The following is a 24,886-nucleotide window of genomic DNA, read 5'->3' on the forward strand; positions in this document are numbered from 1 at the left end:
GGCTTCGTCGCCATGGTCCCCCTATATATACATCAAGGCAATGGGGATAGCAATCAGGCTTCCGTTTGAGATATCAAGACAACATGTCCTAGAATTCAAGGCCGCAAGGCTAGTTTTCAGGTCATCGTTCTAATAATCAAGCCAACATGTTCAAGAAATCAAGGCAACAGACACTGGTTTCCCCGAGGATGCATATTTTTTAGTATGCGCACGACGTCGGGGGAAATCAAGGCACCGTGGCTAGTTTTCCGGTCATCGTTCAAGAAATCAAGGCAGCGAGGCTAGTTTTGAGGTCATCATGGCATGTTTTCAAGGCAACGTGTTCGAGTATTCAGGGCAACGATGCAAGTTTCCAGGTCGTCGTTAGAGATAACAAGGCAACGTGTTCCAGCAATCAAGGTAACGAGGCTAGTTTCCAGGTCGTCGTTCAAGAAATAAAGGGAACGGGGCTAGTTTTCAGGACATCGTTCGACATATCAAGGCAACGTGTTGGACAAATCAAGGCAACATGGAACTAGTTAACAAGGCAACGTGTTGGGGGAGGCATCTTTCAAGGCCATCGTTCGACAAATCTAGGCAGCAGGGCTTGTCACCAGGTCATCGTTCGAAAAATTAATGCAACAAGTTCGAGTAATCAATATATACCTCAAGGCAATGTGGATAGCTCCCCAGTTCTCCAAGAGGCTAGTCTTCAGGTCATCGTTTAAAAAATCAAGGCAACAAGCTCAAGGCAATAGGGCTAGTTTCAAGGTCGTCGTTCAAAAAATCTAGGGAACAATGCTAGTCATCAGGTCATCGTTCGACAAAATTAAGGCACACGAATAATGTATGTTTCAATAAAAAAAATTTGCTTTTGGTCCGTAATTACCCGGGGACCGCAGCTTCGACACTTGTACACACACACTACCGAACTTTAACTTTCGAATTGGCAAAAACCCATTCAATGAAAGTTGCTCGAAATCATCGATTTACCTGGTAAATTTTCTTTCGTGATCGAGAAAATGTGCACGGATTTCGAGGTACCGATCAAGATGTGATTTTGGGTAACTTTCATCGGGTTGGGTCGTCATTGGTCACCGGGTGGTCTTGTACTTCCGAATTAGCAAAAACCCATTGAATGAAAGCTGCTCGGAAACCTTGATTTACACGGCAAAATTTCTTTCATGATCGAGAAAATGTGCACGGATTTCGAGTTACCGAGCAAAATGCGATTTTGGCTAACTTTCACCGCGTTGTGTCATCTTTGGTCACCGGGCGATCCTGTACTTCCGAATTACCGAAAACCCATTGAACGAAAGTTGCTTGAAATCATTGATTTACCTGGTAAGTTTTCCTTCGTGATCCATAAAATGTGCACGGATTTCGAGTTACCGAGCAAGATGTGATTTTGGCTAACTTTCATCGGGTTGGGTCATCTTTGGTCACCGGGTGGTCTTGTACTTCCGATTTAGCAAAAACCCATTGAATGAAAGTTGTTCGAAATCATTGATTTGCCTAGAAAAATTTCTTTTCGTGGTCGAGGAAATGTGCGTGGATTTCGAGTTGTCGAGCAAAATTTGATTTTGGCCAGGTTTCATGGGGTTGGGTCATCTGATCACCGGTTAATCTTGACCGTATCTAGTCTTGGCCGAGTCGAAAAATCCCAGACGCTATAATTCTCTATAACTCGCCAAAATGAAGTCGGTTTGGCACGAATTGGACAAGGATAAAGGACCTTACAATAATAAAACCCGGTGACCGGGCCGTAATTCACCAACAACGGTGACGCAACCTCCGATAAAAACACATAACAACCTAAGCCGATGACTTGCGCTTACTAGGGCCACCAATTATACTTTGTTTTCTCATAAGACGTCAAAAATGTCCAAAGAGCAACATATACTCATTTAATATGGGCATGCATCGTGTATAGTGACTTCGACGGTGTTTGGTTGTATTCGAACCCCAATGCATGGGTGCTTTTCTAAGGAGTTCATTTTGTTGCATTTTCTTATGCTTGTTTCGGTTTCGTAAATGAAAGAATTTCTCCGTACAAGATACAAACTGCACTATTGGATCTGTAATTTACAACTACTATCGACATACCCTCAAATGCATCAATAATAAGGGATTTAGAATGCACCTTAGCCAACTAACATATAGATCGGGGTCGTTAATGGGTCATGGCGTTCTTCGTTTGATCCTTTGGCTTGCATGTATCGTTTTGTAGGATGAGGTCTTGCTTCCTCGGCCCTTTATCAAGGCAACGTGGCTCGTTTTAAGCTCATCGTTCAAGGAATCAATGCAACACGGCCAGTTTTTCAGGTCGCCATTCGATAAACAAAGACAACGTTTTCAAAATATCAAAAGGCCACATGGCTTGCTTTTAGGTCCTCGTATGGCTTGCTTTCGGGTCGTCTTTCGAGAAAACGAGGCAACATGTTCTAGAAATCAAAGAATCGTTCGAGAAATAAAAAGGCTACGGGGGTAGTTTTCAGGTCGTAGTTTGATAATTCAAGGCAACATGTTCGAGTAATCAAGGCAACAAGGCTTGTTTTCAGGCCGTCGTTCAATAAAAAATCCAAGCGTTCAGGTCGTCGTTCGAGAAACACGGACAACATGTTGTAGAAATCAAAGGCGTTCCATAAATCAAGGCAACGGTGCTGGTTTTCAGTTAGTCGGTCGAAAAACCAAGGAAACATGTTTGAGGTTTCAAGGCAACAAGGCTAGTTTTCTTGTCTTCGTTCCGTAAATCAAGGAATCGGGGATAGTTTTAAGGTTGTTGTTTAAGAAAATCAAGACAACATGTTTTAAAAGTCATGGCAACGAGGGAAGATTTTAGGACACCGTTCGTCAGATCAAGGCAACACGCCAGCTTTCAGCCGTCGTCCGAAAAAGGCCGCCAACATTTTACTTAAACCGAAGCATCGTTCGTGAAATCAAGGCAACGGGGCAAATTTTAAGTCCTTCATTCGAAAAACCAAGCCATCGGGTTCGAGATATCAAGGCAACATGGCTTGCTTTTCAGGTCTTCGTTCGAAAAATCAAGGCAATGAGCATTGCTCTCCGCTCGTCATTCGAGATACCAAGACATCATGTTCTAGAAACCAAGGCCACAAGGCTAGTTTTCAGGTCATCATTCTAAAAATCAAGGCAACAACAATAAAGGCAACAGGCCTAGTTTCAAGGTCATCGTTCAATATATCTAAGCAACAAGTTCGAATAATCAAGGCAACAAGGCTAGTTTTCACGTCGTCGTTCGAGCAAACAAGGCAACATGTTGGGGTGGGCTTCGTTCACGGTTCATTGGGCTTGCCTTGTCGGTGCTCGATGGTGGCTTCGTCGCCATGGTCCCCCTATATATACATCAAGGCAATGGGGATAGCAATCAGGCTTCCGTTTGAGATATCAAGACAACATGTCCTAGAATTCAAGGCCGCAAGGCTAGTTTTCAGGTCATCGTTCTAAAAATCAAGCCAACATGTTCAAGAAATCAAGGCAACAGACACTGGTTTCCCCGAGGATGCATATTTTTTAGTATGTGCACGACGTCGGGGGAAATCAAGGCACCGTGGCTAGTTTTCCGGTCATCGTTCAAGAAATCAAGGCAGCGAGGCTAGTTTTGAGGTCATCATGGCATGTTTTCAAGGCAACGTGTTCGAGTATTCAGGGCAACGATGCAAGTTTCCAGGTCGTCGTTAGAGATAACAAGGCAACGTGTTCCAGCAATCAAGGTAACGAGGCTAGTTTCCAGGTCGTCGTTCAAGAAATAAAGGGAACGGGGCTAGTTTTCAGGACATCGTTCGACATATCAAGGCAACGTGTTGGACAAATCAAGGCAACATGGAACTAGTTAACAAGGCAACGTGTTGGGGGAGGCATCTTTCAAGGCCATCGTTCGACAAATCTAGGCAGCAGGGCTTGTCACCAGGTCATCGTTCGAAAAATTAATGCAACAAGTTCGAGTAATCAATATATACCTCAAGGCAATGTGGATAGCTCCCCAGTTCTCCAAGAGGCTAGTCTTCAGGTCATCGTTTAAAAAATCAAGGCAACAAGCTCAAGGCAATAGGGCTAGTTTCAAGGTCGTCGTTCAAAAAATCTAGGGAACAATGCTAGTCATCAGGTCATCGTTCGACAAAATTAAGGCACACGAATAATGTATGTTTCAATAAAAAAAATTTGCTTTTGGTCCGTAATTACCCGGGGACCGCAGCTTCGACACTTGTACACACACACTACCGAACTTTAACTTTTTGAATTGGCAAAAACCCATTCAATGAAAGTTGCTCGAAATCATCGATTTACCTGGTAAATTTTCTTTCGTGATCGAGAAAATGTGCACGGATTTCGAGGTACCGATCAAGATGTGATTTTGGGTAACTTTCATCGGGTTGGGTCGTCATTGGTCACCGGGTGGTCTTGTACTTCCGAATTAGCAAAAACCCATTGAATGAAAGCTGCTCGGCAACCTTGATTTACACGGCAAAATTTCTTTCATGATCGAGAAAATGTGCACGGATTTCGAGTTACCGAGCAAAATGCGATTTTGGCTAACTTTCACCGCGTTGTGTCATCTTTGGTCACCGGGCGATCCTGTACTTCCGAATTACCGAAAACCCATTGAACGAAAGTTGCTTGAAATCATTGATTTACCTGGTAAGTTTTCCTTCGTGATCCATAAAATGTGCATGGATTTCGAGTTACCGAGCAAGATGTGATTTTGGCTAACTTTCATCGGGTTGGGTCATCTTTGGTCACCGGGTGGTCTTGTACTTCCGATTTAGCAAAAACCCATTGAATGAAAGTTGTTCGAAATCATTGATTTGCCTAGAAAAATTTCTTTTCGTGGTCGAGGAAATGTGCGTGGATTTCGAGTTGTCGAGCAAAATTTGATTTTGGTCAGGTTTCATGGGGTTGGGTCATCTGATCACTGGTTAATCTTGACCGTATCTAGTCTTGGCCGAGTCGAAAAATCCCAGACGCTATAATTCTCTATAACTCGCCAAAATAAAGTCGGTTTGGCACGAATTGGACAAGGATAAAGGACCTTACAATAATAAAACCCGGTGACCGGGCCGTAATTCACCAACAACGGTGACGCAACCTCCGATAAAAACACATAACAACCTAAGCCGATGACTTGCGCTTACTAGGGCCACCAATTATACTTTGTTTTCTCATAAGACGTCAAAAATGTCCAAAGAGCAACATATACTCATTTAATATGGGCATGCATCGTGTATAGTGACTTCGACGGTGTTTGGTTGTATTCGAACCCCAATGCATGGGTGCTTTTCTAAGGAGTTCATTTTGTTGCATTTTCTTATGCTTGTTTCGGTTTCGTAAATGAAAGAATTTCTCCGTACAAGATACAAACTGCACTATTGGATCTGTAATTTACAACTACTATCGACATACCCTCAAATGCATCAATAATAAGGGATTTAGAATGCACCTTAGCCAACTAACATATAGATCGGGGTCGTTAATGGGTCATGGCGTTCTTCGTTTGATCCTTTGGCTTGCATGTATCGTTTTGTAGGATGAGGTCTTGCTTCCTCGGCCCTTTATCAAGGCAACGTGGCTCGTTTTAAGCTCATCGTTCAAGGAATCAATGCAACACGGCCAGTTTTTCAGGTCGCCATTCGATAAACAAAGACAACGTTTTCAAAATATCAAAAGGCCACATGGCTTGCTTTTAGGTCCTCGTATGGCTTGCTTTCGGGTCGTCTTTCGAGAAAACGAGGCAACATGTTCTAGAAATCAAAGAATCGTTCGAGAAATAAAAAGGCTACGGGGGTAGTTTTCAGGTCGTAGTTTGATAATTCAAGGCAACATGTTCGAGTAATCAAGGCAACAAGGCTTGTTTTCAGGCCGTCGTTCAATAAAAAATCCAAGCGTTCAGGTCGTCGTTCGAGAAACACGGACAACATGTTGTAGAAATCAAAGGCGTTCCATAAATCAAGGCAACGGTGCTGGTTTTCAGTTATTCGGTCGAAAAACCAAGGAAACATGTTTGAGGTTTCAAGGCAACAAGGCTAGTTTTCTTGTCTTCGTTCCGTAAATCAAGGAATCGGGGATAGTTTTAAGGTTGTTGTTTAAGAAAATCAAGACAACATGTTTTAAAAGTCATGGCAACGAGGGAAGATTTTAGGACACCGTTCGTCAGATCAAGGCAACACGCCAGCTTTCAGCCGTCGTCCGAAAAAGGCCGCCAACATTTTACTTAAACCGAAGCATCGTTCGTGAAATCAAGGCAACGGGGCAAATTTTAAGTCCTTCATTCGAAAAACCAAGCCATCGGGTTCGAGATATCAAGGCAACATGGCTTGCTTTTCAGGTCTTCGTTCGAAAAATCAAGGCAATGGGCATTGCTCTCCGCTCGTCATTCGAGATACCAAGACATCATGTTCTAGAAACCAAGGCCACAAGGCTAGTTTTCAGGTCATCATTCTAAAAATCAAGGCAACAACAATAAAGGCAACAGGCCTAGTTTCAAGGTCATCGTTCAATATATCTAAGCAACAAGTTCGAATAATCAAGGCAACAAGGCTAGTTTTCACGTCGTCGTTCGAGCAAACAAGGCAACATGTTGGGGTGGGCTTCGTTCACGGTTCATTGGGCTTGCCTTGTCGGTGCTCGATGGTGGCTTCGTCGCCATGGTCCCCCTATATATACATCAAGGCAATGGGGATAGCAATCAGGCTTCCGTTTGAGATATCAAGACAACATGTCCTAGAATTCAAGGCCGCAAGGCTAGTTTTCAGGTCATCGTTCTAAAAATCAAGCCAACATGTTCAAGAAATCAAGGCAACAGACACTGGTTTCCCCGAGGATGCATATTTTTTAGTATGCGCACGACGTCGGGGGAAATCAAGGCACCGTGGCTAGTTTTCCGGTCATCGTTCAAGAAATCAAGGCAGCGAGGCTAGTTTTGAGGTCATCATGGCATGTTTTCAAGGCAACGTGTTCGAGTATTCAGGGCAACGATGCAAGTTTCCAGGTCGTCGTTAGAGATAACAAGGCAACGTGTTCCAGCAATCAAGGTAACGAGGCTAGTTTCCAGGTCGTCGTTCAAGAAATAAAGGGAACGGGGCTAGTTTTCAGGACATCGTTCGACATATCAAGGCAACGTGTTGGACAAATCAAGGCAACATGGAACTAGTTAACAAGGCAACGTGTTGGGGGAGGCATCTTTCAAGGCCATCGTTCGACAAATCTAGGCAGCAGGGCTTGTCACCAGGTCATCGTTCGAAAAATTAATGCAACAAGTTCGAGTAATCAATATATACCTCAAGGCAATGTGGATAGCTCCCCAGTTCTCCAAGAGGCTAGTCTTCAGGTCATCGTTTAAAAAATCAAGGCAACAAGCTCAAGGCAATAGGGCTAGTTTCAAGGTCGTCGTTCAAAAAATCTAGGGAACAATGCTAGTCATCAGGTCATCGTTCGACAAAATTAAGGCACACGAATAATGTATGTTTCAATAAAAAAAATTTGCTTTTGGTCCGTAATTACCCGGGGACCGCAGCTTCGACACTTGTACACACACACTACCGAACTTTAACTTTCGAATTGGCAAAAACCCATTCAATGAAAGTTGCTTGAAATCATCGATTTACCTGGTAAATTTTCTTTCGTGATCGAGAAAATGTGCACGGATTTCGAGGTACCGATCAAGATGTGATTTTGGGTAACTTTCATCGGGTTGGGTCGTCATTGGTCACCGGGTGGTCTTGTACTTCCGAATTAGCAAAAACCCATTGAATGAAAGCTGCTCGGAAACCTTGATTTACACGGCAAAATTTCTTTCATGATCGAGAAAATGTGCACGGATTTCGAGTTACCGAGCAAAATGCGATTTTGGCTAACTTTCACCGCGTTGTGTCATCTTTGGTCACCGGGCGATCCTGTACTTCCGAATTACCGAAAACCCATTGAACGAAAGTTGCTTGAAATCATTGATTTACCTGGTAAGTTTTCCTTCGTGATCCATAAAATGTGCACGGATTTCGAGTTACCGAGCAAGATGTGATTTTGGCTAACTTTCATCGGGTTGGGTCATCTTTGGTCACCGGGTGGTCTTGTACTTCCGATTTAGCAAAAACCCATTGAATGAAAGTTGTTCGAAATCATTGATTTGCCTAGAAAAATTTCTTTTCGTGGTCGAGGAAATGTGCGTGGATTTCGAGTTGTCGAGCAAAATTTGATTTTGGCCAGGTTTCATGGGGTTGGGTCATCTGATCACCGGTTAATCTTGACCGTATCTAGTCTTGGCCGAGTCGAAAAATCCCAGACGCTATAATTCTCTATAACTCGCCAAAATGAAGTCGGTTTGGCACGAATTGGACAAGGATAAAGGACCTTACAATAATAAAACCCGGTGACCGGGCCGTAATTCACCAACAACGGTGACGCAACCTCCGATAAAAACACATAACAACCTAAGCCGATGACTTGCGCTTACTAGGGCCACCAATTATACTTTGTTTTCTCATAAGACGTCAAAAATGTCCAAAGAGCAACATATACTCATTTAATATGGGCATGCATCGTGTATAGTGACTTCGACGGTGTTTGGTTGTATTCGAACCCCAATGCATGGGTGCTTTTCTAAGGAGTTCATTTTGTTGCATTTTCTTATGCTTGTTTCGGTTTCGTAAATGAAAGAATTTCTCCGTACAAGATACAAACTGCACTATTGGATCTGTAATTTACAACTACTATCGACATACCCTCAAATGCATCAATAATAAGGGATTTAGAATGCACCTTAGCCAACTAACATATAGATCGGGGTCGTTAATGGGTCATGGCGTTCTTCGTTTGATCCTTTGGCTTGCATGTATCGTTTTGTAGGATGAGGTCTTGCTTCCTCGGCCCTTTATCAAGGCAACGTGGCTCGTTTTAAGCTCATCGTTCAAGGAATCAATGCAACACGGCCAGTTTTTCAGGTCGCCATTCGATAAACAAAGACAACGTTTTCAAAATATCAAAAGGCCACATGGCTTGCTTTTAGGTCCTCGTATGGCTTGCTTTCGGGTCGTCTTTCGAGAAAACGAGGCAACATGTTCTAGAAATCAAAGAATCGTTCGAGAAATAAAAAGGCTACGGGGGTAGTTTTCAGGTCGTAGTTTGATAATTCAAGGCAACATGTTCGAGTAATCAAGGCAACAAGGCTTGTTTTCAGGCCGTCGTTCAATAAAAAATCCAAGCGTTCAGGTCGTCGTTCGAGAAACACGGACAACATGTTGTAGAAATCAAAGGCGTTCCATAAATCAAGGCAACGGTGCTGGTTTTCAGTTAGTCGGTCGAAAAACCAAGGAAACATGTTTGAGGTTTCAAGGCAACAAGGCTAGTTTTCTTGTCTTCGTTCCGTAAATCAAGGAATCGGGGATAGTTTTAAGGTTGTTGTTTAAGAAAATCAAGACAACATGTTTTAAAAGTCATGGCAACGAGGGAAGATTTTAGGACACCGTTCGTCAGATCAAGGCAACACGCCAGCTTTCAGCCGTCGTCCGAAAAAGGCCGCCAACATTTTACTTAAACCGAAGCATCGTTCGTGAAATCAAGGCAACGGGGCAAATTTTAAGTCCTTCATTCGAAAAACCAAGCCATCGGGTTCGAGATATCAAGGCAACATGGCTTGCTTTTCAGGTCTTCGTTCGAAAAATCAAGGCAATGGGCATTGCTCTCCGCTCGTCATTCGAGATACCAAGACATCATGTTCTAGAAACCAAGGCCACAAGGCTAGTTTTCAGGTCATCATTCTAAAAATCAAGGCAACAACAATAAAGGCAACAGGCCTAGTTTCAAGGTCATCGTTCAATATATCTAAGCAACAAGTTCGAATAATCAAGGCAACAAGGCTAGTTTTCACGTCGTCGTTCGAGCAAACAAGGCAACATGTTGGGGTGGGCTTCGTTCACGGTTCATTGGGCTTGCCTTGTCGGTGCTCGATGGTGGCTTCGTCGCCATGGTCCCCCTATATATACATCAAGGCAATGGGGATAGCAATCAGGCTTCCGTTTGAGATATCAAGACAACATGTCCTAGAATTCAAGGCCGCAAGGCTAGTTTTCAGGTCATCGTTCTAAAAATCAAGCCAACATGTTCAAGAAATCAAGGCAACAGACACTGGTTTCCCCGAGGATGCATATTTTTTAGTATGCGCACGACGTCGGGGGAAGTCAAGGCACCGTGGCTAGTTTTCCGGTCATCGTTCAAGAAATCAAGGCAGCGAGGCTAGTTTTGAGGTCATCATGGCATGTTTTCAAGGCAACGTGTTCGAGTATTCAGGGCAACGATGCAAGTTTCCAGGTCGTCGTTAGAGATAACAAGGCAACGTGTTCCAGCAATCAAGGTAACGAGGCTAGTTTCCAGGTCGTCGTTCAAGAAATAAAGGGAACGGGGCTAGTTTTCAGGACATCGTTCGACATATCAAGGCAACGTGTTGGACAAATCAAGGCAACATGGAACTAGTTAACAAGGCAACGTGTTGGGGGAGGCATCTTTCAAGGCCATCGTTCGACAAATCTAGGCAGCAGGGCTTGTCACCAGGTCATCGTTCGAAAAATTAATGCAACAAGTTCGAGTAATCAATATATACCTCAAGGCAATGTGGATAGCTCCCCAGTTCTCCAAGAGGCTAGTCTTCAGGTCATCGTTTAAAAAATCAAGGCAACAAGCTCAAGGCAATAGGGCTAGTTTCAAGGTCGTCGTTCAAAAAATCTAGGGAACAATGCTAGTCATCAGGTCATCGTTCGACAAAATTAAGGCACACGAATAATGTATGTTTCAATAAAAAAAATTTGCTTTTGGTCCGTAATTACCCGGGGACCGCAGCTTCGACACTTGTACACACACACTACCGAACTTTAACTTTCGAATTGGCAAAAACCCATTCAATGAAAGTTGCTCGAAATCATCGATTTACCTGGTAAATTTTCTTTCGTGATCGAGAAAATGTGCACGGATTTCGAGGTACCGATCAAGATGTGATTTTGGGTAACTTTCATCGGGTTGGGTCGTCATTGGTCACCGGGTGGTCTTGTACTTCCGAATTAGCAAAAACCCATTGAATGAAAGCTGCTCGGCAACCTTGATTTACACAGCAAAATTTCTTTCATGATCGAGAAAATGTGCACGGATTTCGAGTTACCGAGCAAAATGCGATTTTGGCTAACTTTCACCGCGTTGTGTCATCTTTGGTCACCGGGCGATCCTGTACTTCCGAATTACCGAAAACCCATTGAACGAAAGTTGCTTGAAATCATTGATTTACCTGGTAAGTTTTCCTTCGTGATCCATAAAATGTGCATGGATTTCGAGTTACCGAGCAAGATGTGATTTTGGCTAACTTTCATCGGGTTGGGTCATCTTTGGTCACCGGGTGGTCTTGTACTTCCGATTTAGCAAAAACCCATTGAATGAAAGTTGTTCGAAATCATTGATTTGCCTAGAAAAATTTCTTTTCGTGGTCGAGGAAATGTGCGTGGATTTCGAGTTGTCGAGCAAAATTTGATTTTGGCCAGGTTTCATGGGGTTGGGTCATCTGATCACTGGTTAATCTTGACCGTATCTAGTCTTGGCCGAGTCGAAAAATCCCAGACGCTATAATTCTCTATAACTCGCCAAAATGAAGTCGGTTTGGCACGAATTGGACAAGGATAAAGGACCTTACAATAATAAAACCCAGTGACCGGGCCGTAATTCACCAACAACGGCGACGCAACCTCCGATAAAAACACATAACAACCTAAGCCGATGACTTGCGCTTACTAGGGCCACCAATTATACTTTGTTTTCTCATAAGACGTCAAAAATGTCCAAAGAGCAACATATACTCATTTAATATGGGCATGCATCGTGTATAGTGACTTCGACGGTGTTTGGTTGTATTCGAACCCCAATGCATGGGTGCTTTTCTAAGGAGTTCATTTTGTTGCATTTTCTTATGCTTGTTTCGGTTTCGTAAATGAAAGAATTTCTCCGTACAAGATACAAACTGCACTATTGGATCTGTAATTTACAACTACTATCGACATACCCTCAAATGCATCAATAATAAGGGATTTAGAATGCACCTTAGCCAACTAACATATAGATCGGGGTCGTTAATGGGTCATGGCGTTCTTCGTTTGATCCTTTGGCTTGCATGTATCGTTTTGTAGGATGAGGTCTTGCTTCCTCGGCCCTTTATCAAGGCAACGTGGCTCGTTTTAAGCTCATCGTTCAAGGAATCAATGCAACACGGCCAGTTTTTCAGGTCGCCATTCGATAAACAAAGACAACGTTTTCAAAATATCAAAAGGCCACATGGCTTGCTTTTAGGTCCTCGTATGGCTTGCTTTCGGGTCGTCTTTCGAGAAAACGAGGCAACATGTTCTAGAAATCAAAGAATCGTTCGAGAAATAAAAAGGCTACGTGGGTAGTTTTCAGGTCGTAGTTTGATAATTCAAGGCAACATGTTCGAGTAATCAAGGCAACAAGGCTTGTTTTCAGGCCGTCGTTCAATAAAAAATCCAAGCGTTCAGGTCGTCGTTCGAGAAACACGGACAACATGTTGTAGAAATCAAAGGCGTTCCATAAATCAAGGCAACGGTGCTGGTTTTCAGTTAGTCGGTCGAAAAACCAAGGAAACATGTTTGAGGTTTCAAGGCAACAAGGCTAGTTTTCTTGTCTTCGTTCCGTAAATCAAGGAATCGGGGATAGTTTTAAGGTTGTTGTTTAAGAAAATCAAGACAACATGTTTTAAAAGTCATGGCAACGAGGGAAGATTTTAGGACACCGTTCGTCAGATCAAGGCAACACGCCAGCTTTCAGCCGTCGTCCGAAAAAGGCCGCCAACATTTTACTTAAACCGAAGCATCGTTCGTGAAATCAAGGCAACGGGGCAAATTTTAAGTCCTTCATTCGAAAAACCAAGCCATCGGGTTCGAGATATCAAGGCAACATGGCTTGCTTTTCAGGTCTTCGTTCGAAAAATCAAGGCAATGGGCATTGCTCTCCGCTCGTCATTCGAGATACCAAGACATCATGTTCTAGAAACCAAGGCCACAAGGCTAGTTTTCAGGTCATCATTCTAAAAATCAAGGCAACAACAATAAAGGCAACAGGCCTAGTTTCAAGGTCATCGTTCAATATATCTAAGCAACAAGTTCGAATAATCAAGGCAACAAGGCTAGTTTTCACGTCGTCGTTCGAGCAAACAAGGCAACATGTTGGGGTGGGCTTCGTTCACGGTTCATTGGGCTTGCCTTGTCGGTGCTCGATGGTGGCTTCGTCGCCATGGTCCCCCTATATATACATCAAGGCAATGGGGATAGCAATCAGGCTTCCGTTTGAGATATCAAGACAACATGTCCTAGAATTCAAGGCCGCAAGGCTAGTTTTCAGGTCATCGTTCTAAAAATCAAGCCAACATGTTCAAGAAATCAAGGCAACAGACACTGGTTTCCCCGAGGATGCATATTTTTTAGTATGCGCACGACGTCGGGGGAAATCAAGGCACCGTGGCTAGTTTTCCGGTCATCGTTCAAGAAATCAAGGCAGCGAGGCTAGTTTTGAGGTCATCATGGCATGTTTTCAAGGCAACGTGTTCGAGTATTCAGGGCAACGATGCAAGTTTCCAGGTCGTCGTTAGAGATAACAAGGCAACGTGTTCCAGCAATCAAGGTAACGAGGCTAGTTTCCAGGTCGTCGTTCAAGAAATAAAGGGAACGGGGCTAGTTTTCAGGACATCGTTCGACATATCAAGGCAACGTGTTGGACAAATCAAGGCAACATGGAACTAGTTAACAAGGCAACGTGTTGGGGGAGGCATCTTTCAAGGCCATCGTTCGACAAATCTAGGCAGCAGGGCTTGTCACCAGGTCATCGTTCGAAAAATTAATGCAACAAGTTCGAGTAATCAATATATACCTCAAGGCAATGTGGATAGCTCCCCAGTTCTCCAAGAGGCTAGTCTTCAGGTCATCGTTTAAAAAATCAAGGCAACAAGCTCAAGGCAATAGGGCTAGTTTCAAGGTCGTCGTTCAAAAAATCTAGGGAACAATGCTAGTCATCAGGTCATCGTTCGACAAAGTTAAGGCACACGAATAATGTATGTTTCAATAAAAAAAATTTGCTTTTGGTCCGTAATTACCCGGGGACCGCAGCTTCGACACTTGTACACACACACTACCGAACTTTAACTTTCGAATTGGCAAAAACCCATTCAATGAAAGTTGCTCGAAATCATCGATTTACCTGGTAAATTTTCTTTCGTGATCGAGAAAATGTGCACGGATTTCGAGGTACCGATCAAGATGTGATTTTGGGTAACTTTCATCGGGTTGGGTCGTCATTGGTCACCGGGTGGTCTTGTACTTCCGAATTAGCAAAAACCCATTGAATGAAAGCTGCTCGGCAACCTTGATTTACACGGCAAAATTTCTTTCATGATCGAGAAAATGTGCACGGATTTCGAGTTACCGAGCAAAATGCGATTTTGGCTAACTTTCACCGCGTTGTGTCATCTTTGGTCACCGGGCGATCCTGTACTTCCGAATTACCGAAAACCCATTGAACGAAAGTTGCTTGAAATCATTGATTTACCTGGTAAGTTTTCCTTCGTGATCCATAAAATGTGCATGGATTTCGAGTTACCGAGCAAGATGTGATTTTGGCTAACTTTCATCGGGTTGGGTCATCTTTGGTCACCGGGTGGTCTTGTACTTCCGATTTAGCAAAAACCCATTGAATGAAAGTTGTTCGAAATCATTGATTTGCCTAGAAAAATTTCTTTTCGTGGTCGAGGAAATGTGCGTGGATTTCGAGTTGTCGAGCAAAATTTGATTTTGGCCAGGTTTCATGGGGTTGGGTCATCTGATCACTGGTTAATCTTGACCGTATCTAGTCTTGGCCGAGTCGAAAAATCCCAGACGCTATAATTCTCTATAACTCGCCAAAATGAAGTCGGTTTGGCACGAATTGGACAAGGATAAAGGACCTTACAATAATAAAACCCGGTGACCGGGCCGTAATTCACCAACAACGGCGACGCAACCTCCGATAAAAACACATAACAACCTAAGCCGATGACTTGCGCTTACTAGGGCCACCAATTATACTTTGTTTTCTCATAAGACGTCAAAAATGTCCAAAGAGCAACATATACTCATTTAATATGGGCATGCATCGTGTATAGTGACTTCGACGGTGTTTGGTTGTATTCGAACCCCAATGCATGGGTGCTTTTCTAAGGAGTTCATTTTGTTGCATTTTCTTATGCTTGTTTCGGTTTCGTAAATGAAAGAATTTCTCCGTACAAGATACAAACTGCACTATTGGATCTGTAATTTACAACTACTATCGACATACCCTCAAATGCATCAATAATAAGGGATTTAGAATGCACCTTAGCCAACTAACATATAGATCGGGGTCGTTAATGGGTCATGGCGTTCTTCGTTTGATCCTTTGGCTTGCATGTATCGTTTTGTAGGATGAGGTCTTGCTTCCTCGGCCCTTTATCAAGGCAACGTGGCTCGTTTTAAGCTTATCGTTCAAGGAATCAATGCAACACGGCCAGTTTTTCAGGTCGCCATTCGATAAACAAAGACAACGTTTTCAAAATATCAAAAGGCCACATGGCTTGCTTTTAGGTCCTCGTATGGCTTGCTTTCGGGTCGTCTTTCGAGAAAACGAGGCAACATGTTCTAGAAATCAAAGAATCGTTCGAGAAATAAAAAGGCTACGGGGGTAGTTTTCAGGTCGTAGTTTGATAATTCAAGGCAACATGTTCGAGTAATCAAGGCAACAAGGCTTGTTTTCAGGCCGTCGTTCAATAAAAAATCCAAGCGTTCAGGTCGTCGTTCGAGAAACACGGACAACATGTTGTAGAAATCAAAGGCGTTCCATAAATCAAGGCAACGGTGCTGGTTTTCAGTTAGTCGGTCGAAAAACCAAGGAAACATGTTTGAGGTTTCAAGGCAACAAGGCTAGTTTTCTTGTCTTCGTTCCGTAAATCAAGGAATCGGGGATAGTTTTAAGGTTGTTGTTTAAGAAAATCAAGACAACATGTTTTAAAAGTCATGGCAACGAGGGAAGATTTTAGGACACCGTTCGTCAGATCAAGGCAACACGCCAGCTTTCAGCCGTCGTCCGAAAAAGGCCGCCAACATTTTACTTAAACCGAAGCATCGTTCGTGAAATCAAGGCAACGGGGCAAATTTTAAGTCCTTCATTCGAAAAACCAAGCCATCGGGTTCGAGATATCAAGGCAATATGGCTTGCTTTTCAGGTCTTCGTTCGAAAAATCAAGGCAATGGGCATTGCTCTCCGCTCGTCATTCGAGATACCAAGACATCATGTTCTAGAAACCAAGGCCACAAGGCTAGTTTTCAGGTCATCATTCTAAAAATCAAGGCAACAACAATAAAGGCAACAGGCCTAGTTTCAAGGTCATCGTTCAATATATCTAAGCAACAAGTTCGAATAATCAAGGCAACAAGGCTAGTTTTCACGTCGTCGTTCGAGCAAACAAGGCAACATGTTGGGGTGGGCTTCGTTCACGGTTCATTGGGCTTGCCTTGTCGGTGCTCGATGGTGGCTTCGTCGCCATGGTCCCCCTATATATACATCAAGGCAATGGGGATAGCAATCAGGCTTCCGTTTGAGATATCAAGACAACATGTCCTAGAATTCAAGGCCGCAAGGCTAGTTTTCAGGTCATCGTTCTAAAAATCAAGCCAACATGTTCAAGAAATCAAGGCAACAGACACTGGTTTCCCCGAGGATGCATATTTTTTAGTATGCGCACGACGTCGGGGGAAATCAAGGCACCGTGGCTAGTTTTCCGGTCATCGTTCAAGAAATCAAGGCAGCGAGGCTAGTTTTGAGGTCATCATGGCATGTTTTCAAGGCAACGTGTTCGAGTATTCAGGGCAACGATGCAAGTTTCCAGGTCGTCGTTAGAGATAACAAGGCAACGTGTTCCAGCAATCAAGGTAACGAGGCTAGTTTCCAGGTCGTCGTTCAAGAAATAAAGGGAACGGGGCTAGTTTTCAGGACATCGTTCGACATATCAAGGCAACGTGTTGGACAAATCAAGGCAACATGGAACTAGTTAACAAGGCAACGTGTTGGGGGAGGCATCTTTCAAGGCCATCGTTCGACAAATCTAGGCAGCAGGGCTTGTCACCAGGTCATCGTTCGAAAAATTAATGCAACAAGTTCGAGTAATCAATATATACCTCAAGGCAATGTGGATAGCTCCCCAGTTCTCCAAGAGGCTAGTCTTCAGGTCATCGTTTAAAAAATCAAGGCAACAAGCTCAAGGCAATAGGGCTAGTTTCAAGGTCGTCGTTCAAAAAATCTAGGGAACAATGCTAGTCATCAGGTCATCGTTCGACAAAATTAAGGCACACGAATAATGTATGTTTCAATAAAAAAAATTTGCTTTTGGTCCGTAATTACCCGGGGACCGCAGCTTCGACACTTGTACACACACACTACCGAACTTTAACTTTCGAATTGGCAAAAACCCATTCAATGAAAGTTGCTCGAAATCATCGATTTACCTGGTAAATTTTCTTTCGTGATCGAGAAAATGTGCACGGATTTCGAGGTACCGATCAAGATGTGATTTTGGGTAACTTTCATCGGGTTGGGTCGTCATTGGTCACCGGGTGGTCTTGTACTTCCGAATTAGCAAAAACCCATTGAATGAAAGCTGCTCGGCAACCTTGATTTACACGGCAAAATTTCTTTCATGATCGAGAAAATGTGCACGGATTTCGAGTTACCGAGCAAAATGCGATTTTGGCTAACTTTCACCGCGTTGTGTCATCTTTGGTCACCGGGCGATCCTGTACTTCCGAATTACCGAAAACCCATTGAACGAAAGTTGCTTGAAATCATTGATTTACCTGGTAAGTTTTCCTTCGTGATCCATAAAATGTGCATGGATTTCGAGTTACCGAGCAAGATGTGATTTTGGCTAACTTTCATCGGGTTGGGTCATCTTTGGTCACCGGGTGGTCTTGTACTTCCGATTTAGCAAAAACCCATTGAATGAAAGTTGTTCGAAATCATTGATTTGCCTAGAAAAATTTCTTTTCGTGGTCGAGGAAATGTGCGTGGATTTCGAGTTGTCGAGCAAAATTTGATTTTGGTCAGGTTTCATGGGGTTGGGTCATCTGATCACTGGTTAATCTTGACCGTATCTAGTCTTGGCCGAGTCGAAAAATCCCAGACGCTATAATTCTCTATAACTCGCCAAAATGAAGTCGGTTTGGCACGAATTGGACAAGGATAAAGGACCTTACAATAATAAAACCCGGTGACCGGGCCGTAATTCACCAACAACGGTGACGCAACCTCCGATAAAAACACATAACAACCTAAGCCGATGACTTGCGCTTACTAGGGCCACCAATTATACTTTGTTTTCTCATAAGACGTCAAAAATGTCCAAAGAGCAACATATACTCATTTAATATGGGCATGCATCGTGTATAGTGACTTCGACGGTGTTTGGTTGTATTCGAACCCCAATGCATGGGTGCTTTTCTAAGGAGTTCATTTTGTTGCATTTTCTTATGCTTGTTTCGGTTTCGTAAATGAAAGAATTTCTCCGTACAAGATACAAACTGCACTATTGGATCTGTAATTTACAACTACTATCGACATACCCTCAAATGCATCAATAATAAGGGATTTAGAATGCACCTTAGCCAACTAACATATAGATCGGGGTCGTTAATGGGTCATGGCGTTCTTCGTTTGATCCTTTGGCTTGCATGTATCGTTTTGTAGGATGAGGTCTTGCTTCCTCGGCCCTTTATCAAGGCAACGTGGCTCGTTTTAAGCTCATCGTTCAAGGAATCAATGCAACACGGCCAGTTTTTCAGGTCGCCATTCGATAAACAAAGACAACGTTTTCAAAATATCAAAAGGCCACATGGCTTGCTTTTAGGTCCTCGTATGGCTTGCTTTCGGGTCGTCTTTCGAGAAAACGAGGCAACATGTTCTAGAAATCAAAGAATCGTTCGAGAAATAAAAAGGCTACGGGGGTAGTTTTCAGGTCGTAGTTTGATAATTCAAGGCAACATGTTCGAGTAATCAAGGCAACAAGGCTTGTTTTCAGGCCGTCGTTCAATAAAAAATCCAAGCGTTCAGGTCGTCGTTCGAGAAACACGGACAACATGTTGTAGAAATCAAAGGCGTTCCATAAATCAAGGCAACGGTGCTGGTTTTCAGTTAGTCGGTCGAAAAACCAAGGAAACATGTTTGAGGTTTCAAGGCAACAAGGCTAGTTTTCTTGTCTTCGTTCCGTAAATCAAGGAATCGGGGATAGTTTTAAGGTTGTTGTTTAAGAAAATCAAGACAACATGTTTTAAAAGTCATGGAAACGAGGGAAGATTTTAGGACACCGTTCGTCAGATCAAGGCAACACGCCAGCTTTCAGCCGTCGTCCGAAAAAGGCCGCCAACATTTTACTTAAACCGAAGCATCGTTCGTGAAATCAAGGCAACGGGGCAAATTTTAAGTCCTTCATTCGAAAAACCAAGCCATCGGGTTCGAGATATCAAGGCAACATGGCTTGCTTTTCAGGTCTTCGTTCGAAAAATCAAGGCAATGGGCATTGCTCTCCGCTCGTCATTCGAGATACCAAGACATCATGTTCTAGAAACCAAGGCCACAAGGCTAGTTTTCAGGTCATCATTCTAAAAATCAAGGCAACAACAATAAAGGCAACAGGCCTAGTTTCAAGGTCATCGTTCAATATATCTAAGCAACAAGTTCGAATAATCAAGGCAACAAGGCTAGTTTTCACGTCGTCGTTCGAGCAAACAAGGCAACATGTTGGGGTGGGCTTCGTTCACGGTTCATTGGGCTTGCCTTGTCGGTGCTCGATGGTGGCTTCGTCGCCATGGTCCCCCTATATATACATCAAGGCAATGGGGATAGCAATCAGGCTTCCGTTTGAGATATCAAGACAACATGTCCTAGAATTCAAGGCCGCAAGGCTAGTTTTCAGGTCATCGTTCTAAAAATCAAGCCAACATGTTCAAGAAATCAAGGCAACAGACACTGGTTTCCCCGAGGATGCATATTTTTTAGTATGCGCACGACGTCGGGGGAAATCAAGGCACCGTGGCTAGTTTTCCGGTCATCGTTCAAGAAATCAAGGCAGCGAGGCTAGTTTTGAGGTCATCATGGCATGTTTTCAAGGCAACGTGTTCGAGTATTCAGGGCAACGATGCAAGTTTCCAGGTCGTCGTTAGAGATAACAAGGCAACGTGTTCCAGCAATCAAGGTAACGAGGCTAGTTTCCAGGTCGTCGTTCAAGAAATAAAGGGAACGGGGCTAGTTTTCAGGACATCGTTCGACATATCAAGGCAACGTGTTGGACAAATCAAGGCAACATGGAACTAGTTAACAAGGCAACGTGTTGGGGGAGGCATCTTTCAAGGCCATCGTTCGACAAATCTAGGCAGCAGGGCTTGTCACCAGGTCATCGTTCGAAAAATTAATGCAACAAGTTCGAGTAATCAATATATACCTCAAGGCAATGTGGATAGCTCCCCAGTTCTCCAAGAGGCTAGTCTTCAGGTCATCGTTTAAAAAATCAAGGCAACAAGCTCAAGGCAATAGGGCTAGTTTCAAGGTCGTCGTTCAAAAAATCTAGGGAACAATGCTAGTCATCAGGTCATCGTTCGACAAAATTAAGGCACACGAATAATGTATGTTTCAATAAAAAAAATTTGCTTTTGGTCCGTAATTACCCGGGGACCGCAGCTTCGACACTTGTACACACACACTACCGAACTTTAACTTTCGAATTGGCAAAAACCCATTCAATGAAAGTTGCTCGAAATCATCGATTTACCTGGTAAATTTTCTTTCGTGATCGAGAAAATGTGCACGGATTTCGAGGTACCGATCAAGATGTGATTTTGGGTAACTTTCATCGGGTTGGGTCGTCATTGGTCACCGGGTGGTCTTGTACTTCCGAATTAGCAAAAACCCATTGAATGAAAGCTGCTCGGCAACCTTGATTTACACGGCAAAATTTCTTTCATGATCGAGAAAATGTGCACGGATTTCGAGTTACCGAGCAAAATGCGATTTTGGCTAACTTTCACCGCGTTGTGTCATCTTTGGTCACCGGGCGATCCTGTACTTCCGAATTACCGAAAACCCATTGAACGAAAGTTGCTTGAAATCATTGATTTACCTGGTAAGTTTTCCTTCGTGATCCATAAAATGTGCATGGATTTCGAGTTACCGAGCAAGATGTGATTTTGGCTAACTTTCATCGGGTTGGGTCATCTTTGGTCACCGGGTGGTCTTGTACTTCCGATTTAGCAAAAACCCATTGAATGAAAGTTGTTCGAAATCATTGATTTGCCTAGAAAAATTTCTTTTCGTGGTCGAGGAAATGTGCGTGGATTTCGAGTTGTCGAGCAAAATTTGATTTTGGTCAGGTTTCATGGGGTTGGGTCATCTGATCACTGGTTAATCTTGACCGTATCTAGTCTTGGCCGAGTCGAAAAATCCCAGACGCTATAATTCTCTATAACTCGCCAAAATGAAGTCGGTTTGGCACGAATTGGACAAGGATAAAGGACCTTACAATAATAAAACCCGGTGACCGGGCCGTAATTCACCAACAACGGTGACGCAACCTCCGATAAAAACACATAACAACCTAAGCCGATGACTTGCGCTTACTAGGGCCACCAATTATACTTTGTTTTCTCATAAGACGTCAAAAATGTCCAAAGAGCAACATATACTCATTTAATATGGGCATGCATCGTGTATAGTGACTTCGACGGTGTTTGGTTGTATTCGAACCCCAATGCATGGGTGCTTTTCTAAGGAGTTCATTTTGTTGCATTTTCTTATGCTTGTTTCGGTTTCGTAAATGAAAGAATTTCTCCGTACAAGATACAAACTGCACTATTGGATCTGTAATTTACAACTACTATCGACATACCCTCAAATGCATCAATAATAAGGGATTTAGAATGCACCTTAGCCAACTAACATATAGATCGGGGTCGTTAATGGGTCATGGCGTTCTTCGTTTGATCCTTTGGCTTGCATGTATCGTTTTGTAGGATGAGGTCTTGCTTCCTCGGCCCTTTATCAAGGCAACGTGGCTCGTTTTAAGCTCATCGTTCAAGGAATCAATGCAACACGGCCAGTTTTTCAGGTCGCCATTCGATAAACAAAGACAACGTTTTCAAAATATCAAAAGGCCACATGGCTTGCTTTTAGGTCCTCGTATGGCTTGCTTTCGGGTCGTCTTTCGAGAAAACGAGGCAACATGTTCTAGAAATCAAAGAATCGTTCGAGAAATAAAAAGGCTACGGGGGTAGTTTTCAGGTCGTAGTTTGATAATTCAAGGCAACATGTTCGAGTAATCAAGGCAACAAGGCTTGTTTTCAGGCCGTCGTTCAATAAAAAATCCAAGCGTTCAGGTCGTCGTTCGAGAAACACGGACAACATGTTGTAGAAATCAAAGGCGTTCCATAAATCAAGGCAACGGTGCTGGTTTTCAGTTAGTCGGTCGAAAAACCAAGGAAACATGTTTGAGGTTTCAAGGCAACAAGGCTAGTTTTCTTGTCTTCGTTCCGTAAATCAAGGAATCGGGGATAGTTTTAAGGTTGTTGTTTAAGAAAATCAAGACAACATGTTTTAAAAGTCATGGAAACGAGGGAAGATTTTAGGACACCGTTCGTCAGATCAAGGCAACACGCCAGCTTTCAGCCGTCGTCCGAAAAAGGCCGCCAACATTTTACTTAAACCGAAGCATCGTTCGTGAAATCAAGGCAACGGGGCAAATTTTAAGTCCTTCATTCGAAAAACCAAGCCATCGGGTTCGAGATATCAAGGCAACATGGCTTGCTTTTCAGGTCTTCGTTCGAAAAATCAAGGCAATGGGCATTGCTCTCCGCTCGTCATTCGAGATACCAAGACATCATGTTCTAGAAACCAAGGCCACAAGGCTAGTTTTCAGGTCATCATTCTAAAAATCAAGGCAACAACAATAAAGGCAACAGGCCTAGTTTCAAGGTCATCGTTCAATATATCTAAGCAACAAGTTCGAATAATCAAGGCAACAAGGCTAGTTTTCACGTCGTCGTTCGAGCAAACAAGGCAACATGTTGGGGTGGGCTTCGTTCACGGTTCATTGGGCTTGCCTTGTCGGTGCTCGATGGTGGCTTCGTCGCCATGGTCCCCCTATATATACATCAAGGCAATGGGGATAGCAATCAGGCTTCCGTTTGAGATATCAAGACAACATGTCCTAGAATTCAAGGCCGCAAGGCTAGTTTTCAGGTCATCGTTCTAAAAATCAAGCCAACATGTTCAAGAAATCAAGGCAACAGACACTGGTTTCCCCGAGGATGCATATTTTTTAGTATGCGCACGACGTCGGGGGAAATCAAGGCACCGTGGCTAGTTTTCCGGTCATCGTTCAAGAAATCAAGGCAGCGAGGCTAGTTTTGAGGTCATCATGGCATGTTTTCAAGGCAACGTGTTCGAGTATTCAGGGCAACGATGCAAGTTTCCAGGTCGTCGTTAGAGATAACAAGGCAACGTGTTCCAGCAATCAAGGTAACGAGGCTAGTTTCCAGGTCGTCGTTCAAGAAATAAAGGGAACGGGGCTAGTTTTCAGGACATCGTTCGACATATCAAGGCAACGTGTTGGACAAATCAAGGCAACATGGAACTAGTTAACAAGGCAACGTGTTGGGGGAGGCATCTTTCAAGGCCATCGTTCGACAAATCTAGGCAGCAGGGCTTGTCACCAGGTCATCGTTCGAAAAATTAATGCAACAAGTTCGAGTAATCAATATATACCTCAAGGCAATGTGGATAGCTCCCCAGTTCTCCAAGAGGCTAGTCTTCAGGTCATCGTTTAAAAAATCAAGGCAACAAGCTCAAGGCAATAGGGCTAGTTTCAAGGTCGTCGTTCAAAAAATCTAGGGAACAATGCTAGTCATCAGGTCATCGTTCGACAAAATTAAGGCACACGAATAATGTATGTTTCAATAAAAAAAATTTGCTTTTGGTCCGTAATTACCCGGGGACCGCAGCTTCGACACTTGTACACACACACTACCGAACTTTAACTTTCGAATTGGCAAAAACCCATTCAATGAAAGTTGCTCGAAATCATCGATTTACCTGGTAAATTTTCTTTCGTGATCGAGAAAATGTGCACGGATTTCGAGGTACCGATCAAGATGTGATTTTGGGTAACTTTCATCGGGTTGGGTCGTCATTGGTCACCGGGTGGTCTTGTACTTCCGAATTAGCAAAAACCCATTGAATGAAAGCTGCTCGGAAACCTTGATTTACACGGCAAAATTTCTTTCATGATCGAGAAAATGTGCACGGATTTCGAGTTACCGAGCAAAATGCGATTTTGGCTAACTTTCACCGCGTTGTGTCATCTTTGGTCACCGGGCGATCCTGTACTTCCGAATTACCGAAAACCCATTGAACGAAAGTTGCTTGAAATCATTGATTTACCTGGTAAGTTTTCCTTCGTGATCCATAAAATGTGCACGGATTTCGAGTTACCGAGCAAGATGTGATTTTGGCTAACTTTCATCGGGTTGGGTCATCTTTGCTCACCGGGTGGTCTTGTACTTCCGATTTAGCAAAAACCCATTGAATGAAAGTTGTTCGAAATCATTGATTTGCCTAGAAAAATTTCTTTTCGTGGTCGAGGAAATGTGCGTGGATTTCGAGTTGTCGAGCAAAATTTGATTTTGGCCAGGTTTCATGGGGTTGGGTCATCTGATCACCGGTTAATCTTGACCGTATCTAGTCTTGGCCGAGTCGAAAAATCCCAGACGCTATAATTCTCTATAACTCGCCAAAATGAAGTCGGTTT

Source organism: Lactuca virosa, chromosome 1 (assembly GCF_052849685.1).
Source record: "Lactuca virosa cultivar CGN04683 chromosome 1, Lactuca_virosa_CGN04683_v6, whole genome shotgun sequence".
NCBI lineage: Eukaryota > Viridiplantae > Streptophyta > Magnoliopsida > Asterales > Asteraceae > Lactuca > Lactuca virosa.